We start from the raw sequence: 13177 nt of genomic DNA, 5'->3' as shown, positions 1-13177 counted from the left end.
AAGACTAGGCCAAAATCTTAGATATGAGTTTACTGTTGAGACTCAGTTTTCTGTTTAGCTATGAATTAACAACCAACCTAATTAATATCTCACCGTTCTTATCTCCTTTTTTGTTTATTTTTGTGAGGAAGTTTTACTTTGTTAAAAAATTAAGGTTTAATGTGTTTATCTGGACCTGTTCCCCCTTCCTAAAGAATTAATCCCTTTTAAAAAAGGGGGAGGGGGAGATTAGGTAAAATAATACCTGAACAACAAAAATGGTTTCATTATTATAGCCTGATTTGTTTCTTCATCATAGCTGCATGTCATCTTCCCACAATGTAAAAAACAAAATGTACAAGGCTCAGATAAACAAATATCTATGTGTATGAATGTTTCTCAAAGTTATATTCTAAGGAAAGAAACTAGATTAGCATACTGACTTTTTCAAAGTCAAATGTGTTTTTCTTTTTTCAGTCCTATTACATAAATAAAAAGAGCCAAATAGGGTAACAATACCTCTGATTTACCTTTATATCCCATTTGCACTCACTTATTGTTTTTTCTCTTCACGGCAGTAAAAAAAAAAAACACAGAATGCTATTGACTTCAACAACACTAATGTGTTTTTAAAAAGAGTCTTCTGCTAATTAAGCACATTTATATTCCAGGCTAAAAAAATGCTGAAGTGGCCAAGCACTAGAATCCAGTTATCAGGAAACCACTATCAAAATCCAAAGATAACATTTAAATCCTTCAACGCTCTTACAGACTGACAAGACAGAAAGATGGAAAGAGAATGAGTTCTGCAGTATTCTTATCCATAGATTTCCCTCATGTAGAGTTATTGCTATGTTGATTTCTATTCTAGGGCATCTTCATTTAAAGCAAATTGCTAGATAAATATTCCAAAAGTCACTTAAATGACTGACAAAATAACGCAATTATTCCATTTAAATGCACCATTCATTTTGTCTCACTCCTTATATCTTCACCGTATTAGAGTGCATTTATAAACATAGAGTGGAACCTCTTTACAGTGAACTCGGATGTTGAAAAATTATTTACAGTGAAGCTGAATTCAAAATGCTTCAGTACATAGCAATGCTCAAATTGCAATTAATTAGTGTGAGCCACAATTTAATGGCAAAGTTGTAGAATATAAGGGTTCTGCTGTAATTTTCTCTCTCGAGTAACCTGGTGGTTAGGGCATCTGGTATCTAAGAAAATGGGGTTCAAGTCTCTGTTCCAAATTAAGTAGCACAAGGATTTGAATCTGGGTCTCTACATCTCAAGTGAGTGTCCTAACCACTGGGCTATTAATTGTTCTGGCGCTATCTCATTTTTGAGAGAAAAAGGCTGACCTGGGTTAGGCCACTAACTCCAGGGGAAGGGTCACAGCTGAGAATCAGGATGTGAGGGAAGCACCTCCCTTTGGCCTGTCAGTTGGTGCCTAATACCTTTGAGGATGAGCCTAAGCCCTGCTCTTTCCTGTGCAGTTCACTCCTAACTAGTTGAGGAGGTTCACCGCTCAGCTTACTGGCTTCTGGGAATCCTGTGCTTAGGCCTAATTCTCCTCACACAATGCAGGAAAAGCCTGGGCACCCAAATCAGGATTGAGAATTCCACTAGGCAGCTGAGCATTGCAATGCCTAAGTACTTCGTGAAACCAGACTAATCCTGCACCATTGAAATAATGGGAGTTCTACTTTTGACTTACAAGGGTACAGATATAGTATTAATAATAATCATAATGATATTGAAGGTGTAAATATGTGGGTAAATGGAAAAATGTTATCCCTAAAGCACTAACCACTTTTTCTTGTTGGCTTTTGTTTGTCTTGGTACGGATTTCTTACCATTTCACTACACAGCATACAGCTCACATAATTACTAATTAAATTCTTACAAAAAATAATAAAACCATATCCTTAAGGATGTAACAGATAAACACTGATATACAAACAGAATTCATCACTAGAGACATCTTATTTCTAGAGCAGCTTAGAGGAAGAAAATCATTCCAAAAACAACAATGTCAAATCGAAGTAATGTACAACGCAAGATGTTGTACTGGAAGGAAAGTGAATCAGGCAATAATTCCAAGCATTGTGAACTAACCTTTTAATGATAATAGGGTTTAAATACTGTGGTCCAAGGATGATTTTCCATTACATGACCATAAATCTGAAATATCTTCAAAGATTTCACACACCAGTGTATATGAGCAGAATTCAGCTGTCAATCTAGTGTTGCCGTTTCCAATGAAATTATATTCCATGTGAAGTATGTTGCAAATTATAAATAGATGGTGGGAAAGCAATATTTTAATTTTAAAAGTTTTTCTTCTGCAAAGTTAATTTAGAGCCCACTGCTAAATGGGCTAAATCCTGCAGTTCTTACGCAAGCAAAACTATTCAACAAAGCTCTCTGTATCTCAATAACACGCTTGACTCCCAAACCAAATGCCCCCAAGTACATTATGTATGTAATGCAAGACTTCATTAGGAGCCTATTCCAAAGTCAACTGAAGTCAATAGGAGTTATTTCCATTGACTTTAATGGGCTTTGGATCAGGTCCTAATAAAGCAAGTTGAACAAAGTACAAACGACTTTATTTTAAGTTACCTTTAGGAAAACATTTCTTTTCCAGTACAACTGATGTACAGTAATTTTCAGCATATTTACTTAACAGCAGTTAAACAAAACCTCAAATAAAAAAGAATGTCTAATAATGAGATTGTGACAGAAAACCTATTACAACATTTTATTTACTGTTCAGACCTATGAAAAACTTGGCGGTAAATAGCAGAATAAGGTCCAAGCTCTTTCTATTTACATTTTCATTATTTAAATTAAGTTTTCCTGAACCTTAATGAAATCTCCACTTGGTTAATTAATGCTTCTCTGCAAACAGGTTTGTTTCATTTAAATATGAAACTGTACTGAATGGATATTATACGACTATTGCTGTTCCTTATTTGCACAGAGGAGAAACTTTTCTACAAAGTCAGTGGGGGTTGGGGGCATTAAAACAAAATATGCATGTGCTAGAAAAGACTATATATAAAAGGCTCTTTCATTCAGATTTGTGCCAGAAATTATAAATGCAGTTATTGTCACTCCTAGCCTCAAAATTTATATTCTACTAATCCCACTCTTATTCACTACATAACACATTAGAGACAATTACAAGGACAGTTTAAAATCCTCTATCACTGGAGCTTTTAAAGTGCAAAAGCTCGTAGAAGCTTTTATGATTTCTGGCAAGTCACTCTACTAATTCAGAGACCATAATTGAAAAAGACTATCTCTGAAACTATTTTCTTTTTTTTACTGCTGGATAATGAGAATTGGAGTTTCCTCTCAGATCTAAAGAGATAATCAAATTCCCACTTCCACCTTAAATTTCCTGATCCACGTTACATGTCCGTGTATTGGCAACTCATTCCGCAGGCAGGATGAACCTTCCAAAGACTCAAGAAAGGTATGGTTACTAGTACTTTGCCACAGTAGGGAATGACAACATTTCTCAATATCCCAATTATCTCTTTCAAGTAAGAGGCTCTTGGAACAGACTTTATTAAATCTAGCTAATGAACTTCTATTTAATACAAAAAACCTATATCAAAACTATATCTGAATCAACTTCCACAAAAGCCAGTACATTTAGAAGTAAGGATACCAAGGCCCCTCTGGCTTGGCATGCTTAAGAATAAGCACTGTAGCACATATGATCACAACAGTGAACCATGCATACACTTTAAGTATAGCCAAATTCTCTAATCTAAGAAGTGCACGAAATATTTATAACCATCCATGCACTTTATCTACAGTGACCAAGTAAATACTTTACTAGTGGGATATAGCTATATATTAGATATGCATATTGATAGTTATATATGTTGTAAAGGACTTCAGGATCCTTCAAAATGAAAAATACTATGTATATGTAAGGTAATCGTAGCTTCACTCACTATCGTGGTATCTTCTGATGAAAGATTGTCAATGCTGCAATACCTGCTCTCGTATAGATGAAGTTAAGAGTGTGCATTGGCGGTCCAAGCTTGAAATTCTATGACTTTTATGCACTTCTGTCATACCATTATTTTAACTTTTGTTTTTCCTTAATATATTTTAAGCTTAGTTTAACTATCAATAACATGGTTTGGTTTGGCTATTGTAACTTAATCTCAAAAGAACAAACAAGAATAGTTCCACAGCACTAAAGTCCCTAATATGATCTAAGGCTAAACTATCAAAACTCAGATCTGACTAATTCCTGTATTGAGCCGGCATTGTTCTACTTTCCAAAAAAGCTTCTGTGACTGTTTTACAATTGAAACCCACTTCAAAATCTACTTACCTTGGACCCAAGGGCACCCCAAAATCTGAAGTTTGGAAATATCAGTTTGGAAACCCAAAGCAGTGAATAGTGAGGAAGGAAGAAACCAAAGAGACAATGAATGCACATACTTTTTTAAATTATACAGAAATGGTTTGGATGTCTATTTTACTCTATCAGTGTGTTTTGATTTCAGCTTAAGATACATCTTTAGAACTATATTAAAACTAAGCAAAGGGGCATTATAAAGAAAAGGCAGATGTACTCTTAACTACAGAAGTGTGAGGGTCATCAGTATAATATTGCATGTGTCCAGGTAGAATACAAATTCAGTACAGGACCACAGGTTCAGATCTTTGATCTTCCTTTTTGCAAAGGCTGTGATGTACAAAACCAATTCCACTGAGCAGACAGTACTACACTGAATATAAATTATCCTTTAACTATACCAAGGCATTCATATGCTCACATTTAAAGAAATGCTGCAAGGTTGAACAATGCAGCCATGGAGCAATAAGAGCTCTTCTGTTGAAAAAAATGGAAAAGAAAGATCTGAATGAAAAGAAAACTAGAATTTGTTCCTCAGCAATATATTTCTGCTATTTGGTGAAAATGTGATTAAAATACAGAACTCACGCAGAGAAACAAACTCACACATATATACAACATAACAATGCTTGCCCTTTTCATAAAGAAAAAGTAAGAAAGCTTTACTGCTAGAACTGAAGAGTTGTTTTTTTTTAATCAGGCATTGTTCTCTTAAGCAATGCTAAATTTGATTTTAAAATCCGGGTATAGACAGTCCAAATGAACATGGCTTGCCATTTACATATATCTTTTCCAAGTCTTTCTTAAAAAGAAATAATCTTTTGCCTATTGAGCTAGCCCCTAGCTCTCCAGAGTTTACCCATTAATATTCTAAACCCATCTTTTACAGTTCACACATACACAAAAATTGTCTCACTTTGGCCAAGATGAAATGCTTAAGTGGAAGTCATTGTGCTTATGCAGATTTGCTCCACTGTATTTAAAAACATCATATTCCTCTCTCACACCTTTATTTATCTTATGCAAAATTTACAGTTTTGGAGTCACTCAAGTGTGGCGCCATTACCCAGTCTTATGTACACATTTCATATAAGAAAACAAATTACTTCTGACAACCTGAGATATTTTTGCTTTGTTTTATTCAGTACAATGTTTACATTTAATCCATCCCTTTGCTTGGCAATGGCACAGAAGTATTGGTGAGTATTTTATAGGACATGTCTCTGCTGTTTACTTGAGGATTCTACTTAGATGCTTGCAGATGGTACTCTTGCAATTAATATGGATACAAACCAGTCTTTTTGGTGAAACCAATTGTCAGAATGTTAATACATAAATGAATAACTCCTTCCCACAACACCGTCAGCCCCTTTTAAAAAAACTATTTTCCTATATAATCTTTTAGATAATCTCTACTTTAATTCCTTCATTGCTAACAAGAAAAAAGTTAAGATTTATCTTTTACTTATTACTGATGTTTTCTCTGGATATTCCTTTTGCTTTTAATGAGAATTACATGGGAGCGGCTCTCCGTTCTTTATAACTTAGAATGCAATTAAAAAAATAATAATAAAGCAGCTTAGAATAACCTGATATTCTCCGCTGAGAAATTACGCTCAGTTCTAGTTGGGTTGAACAGACTCCTGCACCTTGAACATCTTCTCCTCACTTCTGCCAACTGAAGGAAACATCAGCATTTCATAAAATTATTATTCCATACTTTCTTCAACACATCCTCTCTCAAACTCAAATGTGGGCTCATACTATCTTAGTCAATTCCTCTCTATGTTTAGAGCCTCTTCAGTGCCCCAGAAGGGCTATTGGTCCCTACATTTTCTCTTCATGTATCTTAGAGCTACTTCTTACAGGCTGCTATGACAAGCTTGCAAAAGGAAAAGGAGAGAAATCCTCTGCTTTCCAGATCGCCTACAACGCTTGTGTGCTTGCAACCAGCAAGCTGCAAGGTTTGTGCCTTGAATTTCTGTCTTGCAAAAGCCATAAACAAACCTTCCTTCCTCACTCCTCCCCAAAAGATTGGTAATACCCTATCCTAGCCTTCCCGTCATTGGTTTTTGCTACCGAGTCCAAGTGCTCCTTGGACAGTGGCGTAAACACCAGCGCATCAGTGCAATGACTGGATTTCCTCTCCCATGGGTTTCAAATCATGTCCAGAGCCTGAACAAATTAAAATATATTTCAGCTTGATCTCGTTTTTATCCCATTCCAATACTCCAAATGCATAGCAACTTTAAGCTCCTCATCACCATCCCTCCACAGTTCAAGGAAATCCTTCAATCAAAGAACTTCATTTACAATCCAGCACAGTTTTTGCCCTCCCCTTTCCCAACAACAGCTAGGCATTTTGATGCAATCCCCATTAAATGCAATCTCCATTACAGGATTACGATTGCATCAATAAAATGCTCCATATGTTTTTCTTCTTTCGCCTCTCTCCCTCTCTCATAGGTATTATGTACTATGTCTGCAAACAATCACCAAATCAAACCGGATGGTTGAAGGCACTGGGGAAGGGGGTGCACATTCAAGAAAATGTTAAGTGAAACCTGAGCAAACTGTGCATCGCAGACTCAGTCTGTAGGAACCCCTCACGCCTGAACAGTACAAGTTAGCTCAGCGTTCTTGCAATAATGCAGATCATAAATGTAACACATTAAAAAGCTTTAAAATGTATCTTTTGCAATTACTCAGGAACTCCATGTACTCTTCACCAAAGGCGACTCACATTTTATTTAGCCAGTTCTAGCCTAATAATCCGAGTCTGGATGAACTGCTGGTAGTGTGTTGTGAGGGGGATGCCTGATGAAAAATACAAAATGCTAATCAACCCCCCCTTACCTTTAATTCCTTGCCTTCTCTGCAAAAGATGTCAATCTACATTGGCTCCTCAGTACATCAACAAAGCGTCTACAGTAGGATGCCCCATCGCATAGAAGTTAGACCAGTTTACACCAGCAAATCCTTGATCCAAAATACAAGCTGCTTCTTTCCATGCAGGCTAGAGCAAAAGATGTATTAACGATTTCCACAGAGGGAACACAATTGTGGAAGAAAAGGTAGCCTAACTTTTAGCTAAGTCTTGGTTTGGGTTTGGTTTTATGTTTTTTGCAGCTGTAAAAGGCAAATGTAATTCCACATTAAAAGAACCACATTAATATCAGTCCGCCACGCTGATGTCGGTAAAGCTAAGTTGTGCTGTGAGACTTTTAACTAAATCCCCGTCTGCAGGAGCAGTCCAGCAAATCTCTCCTTTTAAGGATAAAACAGAAGAGGAATGTTAGGTCTATTTGAGAGAAAGATGATAGAAGATCCTTGTCTGCCCCCTCTTTGGTATAGACTGGAAATTCTGCACAGGAGCTGTCCGGTCCGGATCGCCCCTGCAGGCGCAGAGGCTGTGGGTGCTGGAGAGAAGCAGCACCCGGAGAGCTCCGGGTGCTAAAGCATCAGATGGCTCAGCTCTGCTGCCGCCGTCTGAACTCCGCTTCCCAGTGCTGCCAGCAAGTCCTCCCCGGCTGACATCACTGCAAAGAAGGAGGGGCACAAATGGAAAATGCAAATCGGGGAGCTGAGAGGATTTTTTTTCCTCTTAAAGGTGCCCTCGCTCTTTCTGTCTCTGAATCCCCCGAAAGCAACAGCTGTGGCGCGGCCGCGTCTGCTCCCTGCCAAGGCTGCTCTCTGGGAGCAGAACCGCTCATCAGTCACCGGCTGGCTCCTCCCGTCCCCGAGACCCCCAATCCCGGGACGCAGTCCGACCCGGGAATAGGGGAGGTGAAAGACACAGGGCTTGCATTGCCGCGCCCCCGTAGTCTCCCCCGGCCGCCACGTGCTCGGGGTCGCCGCTGAGCTCAGAGTAACCAGTAGGTGACCAGCGGATTTCCCCCCGGAGTGTCCCCCCGTCCCGTTCGGGGAACCTGCTCCCTCCAGCCGGCTCGGCACCTGAAGCGGAGTGCGGGCGGGTGTCATCGCCTGCTGCCTGGCTCCGACCTTACGCTCTACCGCTGGGCGCCTCACTGCTCGCTCCCTATTGCCCCCCCCCACCTCCTCACTGTCCCCCCCCCCCGACCTCTTCACTACCCCCAAACCTTACTGTCCCCCGGCTCCTCACTGCCCCCCGGCTTCTCACTGTCCTCCCCACCACCTCACTGCCCCCAAACCTTACTGTCCCCCACCTCCTCACTGTCCCCCCCGGCTCCTCACTACCCCCAAACCTTACTGTCCCCCACCTCCTCACAGTCCCCCCCGGCTCCTCACTGCTCCCAAACCTTGCTGTCCCCCCGACCTTCTCACTTCCCCCCAAACCTTACTGTCCCCCACCTCCTTACTGTCCCCCCCGGCTCCTCACTGCTCCCAAACCTTGCTGTCCCCCCGACCTTCTCACTTCCCCCCAAACCTTACTGTCCCTCCACCTCCTCACTGGCCCCAAACCTTACTGTTCCCCACCTCCTCACAGCCCCAAACCTTACTGTCTCCCCCACCTTCTCACTGCCCCCAAACCTTACTGCCCCCTGGGCTCCTTCCCCCTCTCCCCCGGGCTCCCCACTGCGCCGAACCCCACTTCCTGGGCTCCTTATTGCCTCCCCCAGGACTCCTGACTGCCCCCTCGCCTCCTTACTGCCCCTATGCCTTACTATCCCCCCCCCCCGGCTCTTTACTGCCCCCCTCCGGGCTCCCCACTGAGCCCAACCCTCCTTCCTGGGCTCCTTATTGCCTCGAACTCCCCCAGGGCTCCTGACTGCCTCCCCCCACCGCCCCCAACTCTTACTGCCCCCACCTCCCCAGGGCTCACTGCTGTCCCACCACGCCGCCCCCGCTCACTCCCGTCCTTTCCCCCCTGAACACCAGTGAGGGGAAGGAGAGTAGCCCGCGCTACAGCCAGGGAGGCAGGGCGGCTCGGCGGTGCGACTGCCAGGGGAGCTCGGGTTAAACCGGAGCTGGTCCTCGGGAGGCAGGAGCTCCCCGGCCGCCGCCGCCGCTTCCCCGGGCGGCGCGGCTGGTTTGGTTCCCACCGCCGAGGGGCGCGGGGCGCTGATCCGGGCTCCAATCGAGCCAGGGAAGCGCCGCCTCCCCGGATCAGCGCCGAGGGGAGCTGGGCACGGGCCCCCAGGCTGCGCCTCGAAAGCATGGCTGACACCGCCCCGCCGGCGTCCTGCCCCGGGCTCCGCGCCTGGCCGAACGCAGCGCCGCGGACAGCCCGGAGACTAGCCTGCGGGCGGGCAGAGCCGCCGCGCCGGGGGCAGGCAGCGCTGTCCCAGCGGCCCCTTTTTGCACATGGCGCCAACGAGGGCTCTAGGAATCGGCCGCGGCTTCCATGCAGAGCAGCCCACTTCCCCAGGGCCTGCAGTGGCCGCCCGTACACTCGGCTGCGGGAGGCGCGCTGCCTGCGTGTCCTGCACGTTCCACCGCAGAAGACCTGTGCATATATCACTACTATTGAGTGAAGGGCTTCTCCCCTCCTGTAGCAGCCTTCAGCGCTAACAAGAGCTGGTACGGCTCCGTAACTAATTGAATTAAACTTGGCTGCCTCTGCTCTCCAGCATCGCCGGAATGGGGTATAGGTTTAACCCGTAATAGTTCACCTTTACAATTTGCCGGACTACCTCAGGGTTATGATCTCAAGTAGGACGGAGTGTGACAGCAGCGTGCACTCTCTGTCTGGCTTTTATATCAATGTGCAGCCTGATTTTGCTGTCGCACGAGTCAGGCGTTTGTTGCTGAAGTCAGTGGAGTTACATTGGGCTGCAAGATCAGAATCGGTCTTTAGTTCACAGAGCTGGGGTTTCTGTTCTCTTCACTTGCCCATCAGCCCTCACAAACTGGAGTTTCCCTTCTAAGAAAGAGGAGAGGATGGAATTCTTCCTGCTCCAATGTAGCAATTTACAGCATGTTATTCAAACCTTTATCCACATTTTTTAGAAATTGTAATGATTAATTAATCTGTCATATGGGACAAGTTTTGTCTTTTAAACTTCTTTTGTAATGGGTAATGGAGTAAAACTGTATAATATGAAGTGAAAGTCAAATCAAAACACTGTCACTTTGTCACTGTCCATAGTATCAGAGATTTAACAAAATAATCTCTATGTACAGTTAGCCATTTTGCTAGGGATTACTGAAAGTGAACTATAGCTAATAGATCATATATAAAACATATAGTGTTTATTTTAATAATTTGAGTATCTTGAATCATTTGCTGGATTTTTCAAGATGCCTGAAGTGTACGATTATCACTGAACAAAGTAATTATTAATAAATACTTCAGTATTTTCTCTGAAGTTTGCTAACTGGGGGAGAAGATAGATTTAAACTCTTTAATGATTAACAATAAAAGATATTCCACTCAGTCCATAGTAGACAAGAAAAAATCAGCATGAAATGTAATTTATTTTAAAATGAACAAAGCAAAAATCTGTGTAAAAGCCTTTTGCTTTTCCTTTACTGTATAGCAAGATGGTTATAGTATTTCAGTGACAGCAAAATATAACCTTAACATTCCATTTCATTTATAAAACAATAAACAGGATAGAGTCACTGTTCTAAGGATGCCAAAAAATAGGGCATCTTGTTCAGACAGCAGATCACTTAATGAACTCTGCCCATTTTCACATTAAATCATTACATTTATATACATTTAGTAAGACTTTTAATATGCATCTGAGATAAGAATGTACAGTGATCAAGTTTACTACCTTATATTACAAATATGATTTGATCCCTTTTTCTGGGTTGAATCATGTGCTATTTTATTCACCTAAACTCATCAAATGTCAAGTGTTTTCATCATACATACCCACACTTTACAGGTGGAATGTTCCATAGCACTCCTTTTCCAGGCCAAACATGGTACTGCAAGTGCTCCTTGCTTCAGTCCACTGGTTGTGAGCTTGATATCAGTCTATACACAGCTCAATAAAAATAACAGACTTTGGAAGTCTGCATCCTTAAGCACATAAACAAAACTTCCAGTCGTATGCCTGTGTGCAGTGCTTGAGGACAAGGCTCCAGGCTATCACTGAGGAACTCCCCTCTATCAGTCTCAACTTCCACTGCCCTGATAAGAAGCAGGTGAGTGGTTGTAACAGGCCTGCTGACTCTTGCTTGGTTAGAATTTCCTCCTGGCCCTTCTAGGCCTCTTGAGGACTATCTCGCAGGTAACCCACTCTGAGCTGGTTTTCCTTGAGGAGGAAGTGCCACGGCATCAATGCCTCCAACGGGGCAAAAAAGGCCGGATAGACCCCATCACACATACCATATCCCATGAATTGGGTGAAATAAGTTCAAATCACCTTTATGCATCTGTGTCCACTGATTTTTATTCTTTTTGGGTGGGGGGGAGGGGAGTAGTGGCACATACTGTACATGATATATAAGTAGTTAGTTAAGTAAAAAGTAAACACTAAGTTGAGACAGAGTCTACCTCCCAGTGGGAAAGTGGTAGCAAAGGGAGGATGGTGCATACAAGTCAATTATATGTTTTTAGCAATTTTTCTGAAGGATAAATCTGAAGGAAAACTAGTTTAAACAAAATAACAGAAAAAGGGCAAAAACCAAAGATATAGAAGAAGAAAGGGAACAAGGTAGAGATTTTTGATCCAGATAATGCTAGCAATACATATTAAGCATGATTTTCAACCCAGTTTTATTCAGCTGTGACTGCAATGATTCTTATACATTTACCAAGTTTCTGAACTTCATGTTTTAAAACAGGGACCCCGATATTAAATTTATGTATGCCAAAACCTAAGAGACTTATTGTATTGTTTATAAGAACAAAAAACAACCAACCAAGAGAAAACAACGCTTATTCATCCAGAATTTTTAATTTCTTTCTGTTGAGCAGCTGCTATTACAAACTCAGTGATAAAGGAATTTGGGCACATCATTGATCCCATTGATTAGGTTCCCCCTCCCATTGCCTTAGGTAAGATTAAAATATAAAGAATATTGCATGGATCCATTCCTACAGTACTTCAGCTTTACTCATGAAAATATAAATGGCAGAGGAAGGGAGTTTTTCCTGATTGAAGTCTGCAGAATATGGTCCTACAGTGAGATATAGAGGACCATACTATAGTTGGCCCTGTATGAGCACTTAAGGTAGAGGGATCCTTTCCCTATCCTTGTAGTCCTTGCATGCGCACACACAGAGAAAATCTAGTAGAAGGATGCTAAACATTTCAGAGAGGATGGTGAAAGAGCAGCTGATAGTCATGGCCCAACCCCACCTCCACACTGAGCTATTGTGAATGCATGCTGCACCATACGTTAAAGGATGGAATGATAGTTGCCATTGTGTATGTTCACAGCGATGTTGGCCTTCTTCAAGATGCAGGAACTGCTGGCAGGCATTTAGGGTGCAAAAGAGCCATAAGTGTTTAAGGGACAGGATTTACTTCGTCGGCAATAACCAACAGTTGGGTTTGGAGTATATTTTTACTCCAACAACAAAACAAAAACAAAAAAATGTTTCAAGTAGTTCAATTAGGTAACTGACAACCATGTAATTACCTTTCACTTCATTTACAAAACCAAAGCACTAAAAGCAAGGAAATGAATAGTTAAAGACACCACAAATGTTGTGCTGTCCATGTAACACATGCATTATTCTTCTCAAGAAGAAATCTATTTCAGCATGTCAGAAGGTGGTATTGTTAGCCAAACTAAGGCCTCACCTGCAATTGGTTTTTTTAGTTAATGCATGTCTCATTGGACCTACAAAAACTATTCACACGTGTAAAGATGCAGGATCAGGGCCAAAGTCTTTGCAGACTGTGTAGGACCAATCTCATC

At 41.7% G+C, this 13177-nt stretch overlaps 1 protein-coding gene across 4 annotated transcripts in view; it reads right to left on the bottom strand.

Annotated features, from left to right (window-relative positions):
- The window catches only part of PCDH11X (protocadherin 11 X-linked), a 1037556-nt gene extending 1029720 nt beyond the window's left edge, over positions 1-7836 (bottom strand). For all 4 annotated transcript variants that reach the window (XR_008446158.1, XM_054039435.1, XM_054039436.1 and 1 more), the window contains exon 1: positions 7229-7836. The gene's annotated coding sequence lies outside the window, so the exon portion shown is untranslated. The remainder of the gene's footprint in view (positions 1-7228) is intronic.
- Between the last annotated feature and the right edge of the window lie 5341 nt (positions 7837-13177).

Source organism: Malaclemys terrapin, chromosome 9 (assembly GCF_027887155.1).
Source record: "Malaclemys terrapin pileata isolate rMalTer1 chromosome 9, rMalTer1.hap1, whole genome shotgun sequence".
Taxonomy (NCBI): domain Eukaryota; kingdom Metazoa; phylum Chordata; order Testudines; family Emydidae; genus Malaclemys; species Malaclemys terrapin.
This window is presented reverse-complemented; position numbering and strand designations above follow the sequence as displayed.